The sequence below is a fragment of the Cryptomeria japonica genome, chromosome 6 (genome assembly GCF_030272615.1).
Source record: "Cryptomeria japonica chromosome 6, Sugi_1.0, whole genome shotgun sequence".
In the NCBI taxonomy this organism is placed as follows: Eukaryota; Viridiplantae; Streptophyta; class Pinopsida; order Cupressales; family Cupressaceae; genus Cryptomeria; species Cryptomeria japonica.
The window spans coordinates 108,285,965-108,292,924 of NC_081410.1; positions in this window are offsets into that span (position 1 = coordinate 108,285,965).

Below are 6,960 nucleotides of genomic sequence, written 5' to 3' on the forward strand. Positions count from 1 at the left end.
GAAACCTCCGGTAAGATAGTCTAATGCCTATAAATTTAGTGGTAAATGTTTTGTTTGTGGTAAATTCGGTCATATGGAAAATCAATACGGAAGTAAGATGAATAATGGGATGATGAATAATATGATGAACAATGGCTCTACCTTCACTGGTCAATGTTTCATATGCAACAACTTTGGTCATAAGTCAAACATGTGAAGAACAGTGATAAATAATTTCTAGAATAAGAGATGCTATGCTTGCGGAATGTTTGGGCAAATTTCTAACCAATGCAAGATGAGACCAAATCAGATGAACTTTAGCCTTGTGCAGAGGAATGTTGTTTGCTATGCATGCAACAAACCCAGTCACATTGAAAAATATTGCAGAAGCAAGAACATGAGCAACAATGGTCTGGTAAGCAATAATAAATCAGATGAAAAGGGAAAAGCTAAAATGGAAGAGATCAGAGATCAACATAAGAAGATGTGGGTTAAAAAGGAAGATTCAAATGTGCAGAATGGCTCCACACTTGAATTAGGTGTAGGAACCTCTTAACACATTTTGGCCTTAGGGGGAAGTTTCTTATGCAGATCTTTTAAACCCCCTTTCAAAGACCTGTAATCAGTCAAGGATGGTTGTAGATGATGGAGATTAGCTATGCAATTGATATTTGGAAGATTTAATGGCGGTTTGAGTATCCAGTGATGAAAACTTGAAGATGCAGGGTAACTGAAAGCTGTTAGGGTTGTGCATTTATTACAACTTAAATTTAGGTTTTTAGAAGATAAAAAGGCATTTCACTCATTCATTCTTCACATTGTGAGCAAAGAGTAAGAGCAGAAGAGTGAATCGAATGAGATTGAGCAGTCATAGTAGAGCTTGAAGTGACTAGTCAGCGATTCCTTGTATCTGGTTGAGAATTAAATGGTATTTATCCATTTACGAGCTAATTTTCTCATAACCTAATTTTGAAATGGCATCTACATTTGGTGTTGTGACTCCATTTTTCGTCGAGATTACTAAGACAGCTAGGCCCGTATTCAAGAGGCATCCATTCAAATATGTTGAAGATGATGCAGAAGGTGCCTTTTCCTTTGTCCCGTATGGTGTGCTACATAACGAAGATATTAGGGCATACATCCACCGTAACATCAAAGAAATATGAAATGCGGATATGCTATCACTGTATACCAAGCATATGATGGATGGAATAGGAAATCTAAAGCTAGAATTCAAGTCATTGAAAGATAAGGGTTTCATCCAGTTTATTCATTTTCATGCGTTCTATGAACCAGAATGGGATCGATACATTCTGAGTGGAATCCATGATGATTTGATATGGATGGACCGACCTCACAAAATCATGAAGCAAGCCATTCAAGCGGTTACTTATTTGAATGCAACTAGTGAGATCCCTGATTTGAGAAAAGTTCAGAACACCACAGTGACAGTTGTTACTGGATCCCAATATGACAACCGGTCAATGACAATAAGCGACATTATATAGCATGATGTAAGATTTTCCTCGATGGTAATGGGATACAAAGTGTACCAATCCAGCAGGCAAAATTATGTATCCAACACTACTATATTTGCAGCTTATCAAATGCTAAATGAGGACAAAAGGGTTTGGTTGGTATAGTTGTGCAAATATTTTCTTTATGGAGATATTTCAAATGATTTCAAGTCACGATGCAAAGCAGAGAGAGGATCTCTAAAGAGATTGTAGAAAAATATGAGAAAACCATTTATGGTGGATAAAGACCAATGTCAAATGGAGGAAGTTGAGTCGAGAACTATTTGTATCATGCTCATGGGGTATGAAGTGGATGCAAATACCCTTGATGAATATGCTCAAGATTTGTTGAGTCAACTGGTGGATGATAAGGAAGAAAGGTTCGGTACTTGGAAAGAAAAAGATCTTGATTTGCACAAGAAGTTTACTGGACCGACAAGAAAGAGGAAATTAAGAAAGGAGGTTGAGGAGCTAGCAGAGAAAATGGGCATATCTAATGAGGCTATGCAAAGGGAAAGAGAGAAAAACATATGGAAGGAAGAGTACATGGCAAAACCCAAGAAGTAAAAACTTGTTTCCACCCCTCTGAAGCAATCAAAGCCTAGATAATCTCAATTACACCTACCTTTGGCATGCAAAAGCTTGTCCTTCCACCCAAGTCACAAACAACATCAACCGATGGAGCAGAGAAGAGAAAGAAGGAGAATCCAACAATAAAATATGTAGCTTTTGAGGAAGAAACTGAATCGGATGAAGAGGTTAGAGAAGTAAAGAAGACAACCACTTATGATAGAGTGGTGAAGAAGCCTCAGCCTGGTGGTGCCCAACAACTAAAGAAGCCTATAACAGAAGTTGAGTAATCCGAAAAATTCAGAGAAATAAACAGAAGTCAGAATTGGATGTAGCTCTCAAATCTGATAAAGTACAAGGTACATATGAAGTTGTGCCCCAAATTACCTTGAAACAAATAATTGATGAAATTCTTAAGGATGGAAATTTGAAGAATGTGCCTATATATTATGAAAATTTTGATGATAAGGATCAGAGAAAAATTGAGGAAGCAGTTGTTGAATACATGGATTTTTATAGTAAGGCATTGATAGAACTATCATCCATGATCCCCAAAAGCCTGTATGACATTTTGGATGCAAGAAGGCATACAACTAGTCTAGAGGATGAGAGAATAAAGGAGTATGTACTAGTAAACTTATCCTCTGTCATCTCTAAAGATTAAGTTATTAGATTTTTAAAGATTGTAAAGGAAATATTTTGAAGTAAAAAGAGGTTAGATAAGCTTATTCTCTACAAAATAGATGAGGTAACCAAAGAGACAAAGACAATTTTGAAACAATTTTTGATAGATCACATAATTGATGTCAATCCAAAAGAGCCATCTCAAGACACATTTGTTCCAAAAGAACATGCAGTTATTCCTGACAAGGTGAAAGCACAAACATCTAAGAAACCTACTTCGGTAGAACAACCCAGGGTGCATACCACAGTTGATGATATTGATGGTGCTACTGATATCTCTTGTGAAGCTAAACAAGAACCTCTAGAAATTGAAGTTGTGTCAAACAAAGCAGTTGAGGAGAAAGATGATGCGAATAAGGGAGAAGATGATGGTGAGAAAGGTGCAAAGGGTGAGAGTGTAGAGGTTGCTTAAAAGGAGAAAGGAGAGGGTAAGGTTATTCAAGCTCTGGTGATAGTGGCAAGAGATAGTGTACCTGATAAAGGGAAACAAATTTCTACCAATTCAGATGATTTTGGTCAAGGGCCTATTGACCCGAGCTCTTTATCTCCTATTAAAGCATTAAAGTTGGCAACTCTCACGCAAGCCAAATCCAATGAGGACTTACTTAAGTCCCATTCTACTGACAAAGAGTTGATATCATTGGCAGGAAACATTTTGGAGAAAATTATGCCATCTTTCCAACCAGGCACATCTGATCCCTTTGGTGAGCTTAAAGGTTTGATGAATGTTGTAGGTTCTCATTTTGAGTCTTTGGAGAAGGCAACACATATTAAAGTTTTGAATCAATTCAATGCTATGAGATTAAAATAATTTTTGAAGATGATTGAGGATGACAGAGTCAGTTTAGTGACCACCATGAAGAGTATTAAGGATGAACTTGATGAAGGTGGTAACATATACAATTCATGTCTAATTTTGCATAAGTTCACTATAGACATTAACAAGAAAATAAGGGAATGTGAAGGCCATCTAGCAAACATATCTCAGTCATATGCACCACAATCAATCCCGACTAGCAATATTGAACATCAAGTTTTGAGTGTATCGAACAAGATTAAGAGTCTAAACCAAGAAAAGGATAGAATTTTAGGTAGAGTAGCAGAAGTAAGGAGACTTATCACTCTGCAGATAGATTATTTGATGAGTAGCATGCAAGATGTTAAGGATGCACTGAATAAGCTTGTTTCGGTGGATAGATAGGGAGCAGGGATGCATGCTTACCTTTTCAGTGGAATGATCAACATCTTGGAGAGCTTGAAGAAGGCATGGGATAACCATTTGTTGTCCCTTTGAACAATTTTTGTAGACATATTCAAATTCTTGTGAGCAACTATACATATCTTTGTATATCAATTTTGGTGGATTCCTATCTTTGGCATTGTTGTCAAAGGGGAAGAGAGCAGAGTTAAAAATGATGTAAATTCACAGGGGGAGCTTTTAGATTCTTGGTGCATTTGAAATTTTGAAGTTTTGCTGTCTTGAGTGTACAGTTCATTTTTCACAGTGCTGCCAACAATGCCAAAGGGGGAGATTATTGGCAATAGACACTATTCCGGTGAAGATTGGTGCATGATTAATTCTTAGGAGTTGTCATTGAGGGAAACTTAGTTTGCAAATCACATCCAGTGTACATAGATTTGGTTTACCATAAGTCATATTGTTCATAAGGCATAAGTCTGGAAGGTGGAACTTAGTAACCGGTAGAGCATGAGATCATTGTGTATATCTTGATTTTGGTGATACAATTTTGGTTGCGGTGATCAAGGCTGATGATTCAAAGTTTGAGGCAACTTAATTCGTGATCTTAGTATCCGATGTTGGTTCATGAGAAAGTTTAGAGGTCCAGTATTCAGTAATTCAGTTAGAGCATAACTATTTTGGTGTAACGTGTGTTGCAGATTTGTTGGGTTGATTTTGGTGATTGGTTTTGTGTTTGAGGTGATTGGGCTGACTTATGGAAAGATTCTTATCATCATGTTTTGGTTTTCATTTGGATTTGTGGATAAATTGAGTCAACTTGGTGATACACCTGTCATGTTGTGTGTAATGCGGTCTATGGAAGTCGACTCAGTAAATGATTATTTTTGTTGGTGTGGATATATAAGATTGAATTGATTGAGCATTTTGATATATATGATGTCATGAGCGAGGGAGATCTGTAAGAGTGAATTTACAATTTTTGTAAATGTGATTGAAGTTTTTGGTGCTCCGCTATTTGACAGAGTAGGAAAAAAAGAAAAAAGACAAAACAGTTGCAGAGGATGATTTGAGCCTAAACGGAATTGCTTTTTGGCATATTTAGATGCTATACTTTAGTTCATTCTTCATTGTAATCATTTTTAATAGTCTGTAAGGCAGTGCGCCTTCCTTCGGGTTGTAGCCCTCTTGTAATTGAGTAGTGAGCTCTAGGCAGTATGCTTGAATGCAAGTGCATTACCCTTTTGTAATATTATCATACTTCTAGCTATAGTATAATAATATTGTGGGTAATCAATCCCATAGTGGTTTTTCCCTTTTTGGGTTTCCATGTAAAAATATTGGTGTTATGGTTAATTACTTTATGTTTCTGCATTTTATTTTCTTTCTTGTGCATCCGGTGGATTAAGAATCAACTTAATAAGTTTGCAAATTATAAAACATTGATTCACCCCCCTCTCAGTGTTCATTGATTCCAACATGGTGGTTGGGTTTATAGCCCCGACCACCATCATTGAAAAGTGGTGGGTGTCGAGGATATAAACCCGAACAACATGAAACTTGCAAATAAAGGAAGAACAAGGTTGTGGGACTAGGATACGACCCTGGGGTAATATCCCTGCCCTAGCATAAACGTAAACAAAAACAAATAATAAAAATGTGGCGGTTTTGAATGCATGCCACACACCATGCTGTGTAATTTAGAAAATAATCGATCGAATTTATAATCCAATACAAAACTAGGGCATGGAAATAAAAATCGAAAGCTAAAAATACCACGATTTTATGAATTGGGCTTTGATGAAAATCAATCTCTAAACACCACTCCATGCAAAAGATTAAAAGAAAATCAGGGCATTAATCAAAACATAAATGGGTAAAGAGACCTAATTTAAAACACACTCTTCAAAAATTAATTACAAAATCGTGCACATTTAAAGTGCAAATCAGACTTGTAGGTCCAAACTACATTCAAATGACGAAAATAGTGCAAATCGGACTTATAAGTCCAATTTGCACTCAAATCAATTACTCAAGTGTAGTGTCAAACTTAAATCCAATTTTACACTTAACAATAAAAATGAATGCAAAATCGGAGTTAAAACCCAATTTTGCATGAAAATAAGGAAGTTCACATTTTAAGTTAGAATTTCAAAATTTTAAAGAGGTAATTATAATATCAAATAACACATATTTGATGACAAACGAGATGACCAAAATGTCTCACTCTCTTGACTATGAAGGAAAAGATGATGAATTACGAAAAATTCGTAGGGTTTGTCCTATTTTTACAAAAAATGAAAAGTGAGGATGACAACTAGCTCTGATTGGGGAACATCTTCTTAATCAATCACAAGAATAATTTCAAAGGTGTATAACCTTAGATCTCTAGTGACTTCCACTAATACATTGGGACACAAAGTCAAGTGACTAAAACAAAAATGAAGAAAAGAAAAGACAAAAGAAATAACCATTGTACAATTATCTACAAAGGTATTTAAAACTTCATTGAGTGAACAACTTGAGATTATGCCCATTGTGAGGTAAAGCAAAAGAGTTACCATCTTGATATGCCAAAAGATAACTAGATTCTCCCCACACTTGAATGATTATGAAAGGACTGATCCACAAGGAATCAAATTTTCCATACATTCCTTTCGGCTGATGTCTCTTATCCCAAAGAAGAACAAGATCACCAACTTTGAAATCTCTTGATTTTGATTTCTTATCGGAGAGAGTCTTAACTCACTTTTGATGTTCTGCAAGACAATCTACAACTTGTGCTTGTTTCTCCTCCAATTGTATGTGAAACATAATTCTTTTATCGAGAGCATCAACATAAGTCTCATCCTCAACTACTTTTTCCAACTTTAGAGTAGGTAATTCTAAAGTAACAAGAATTTCAACATTGAGACCATAAGGCAACTAAAATGAAGACATACCAATAGCTCTCTTGGGAGTAATGCGATTATCTCACAAAAAATTAAACAAAACCTTTTGCCACAATCATTG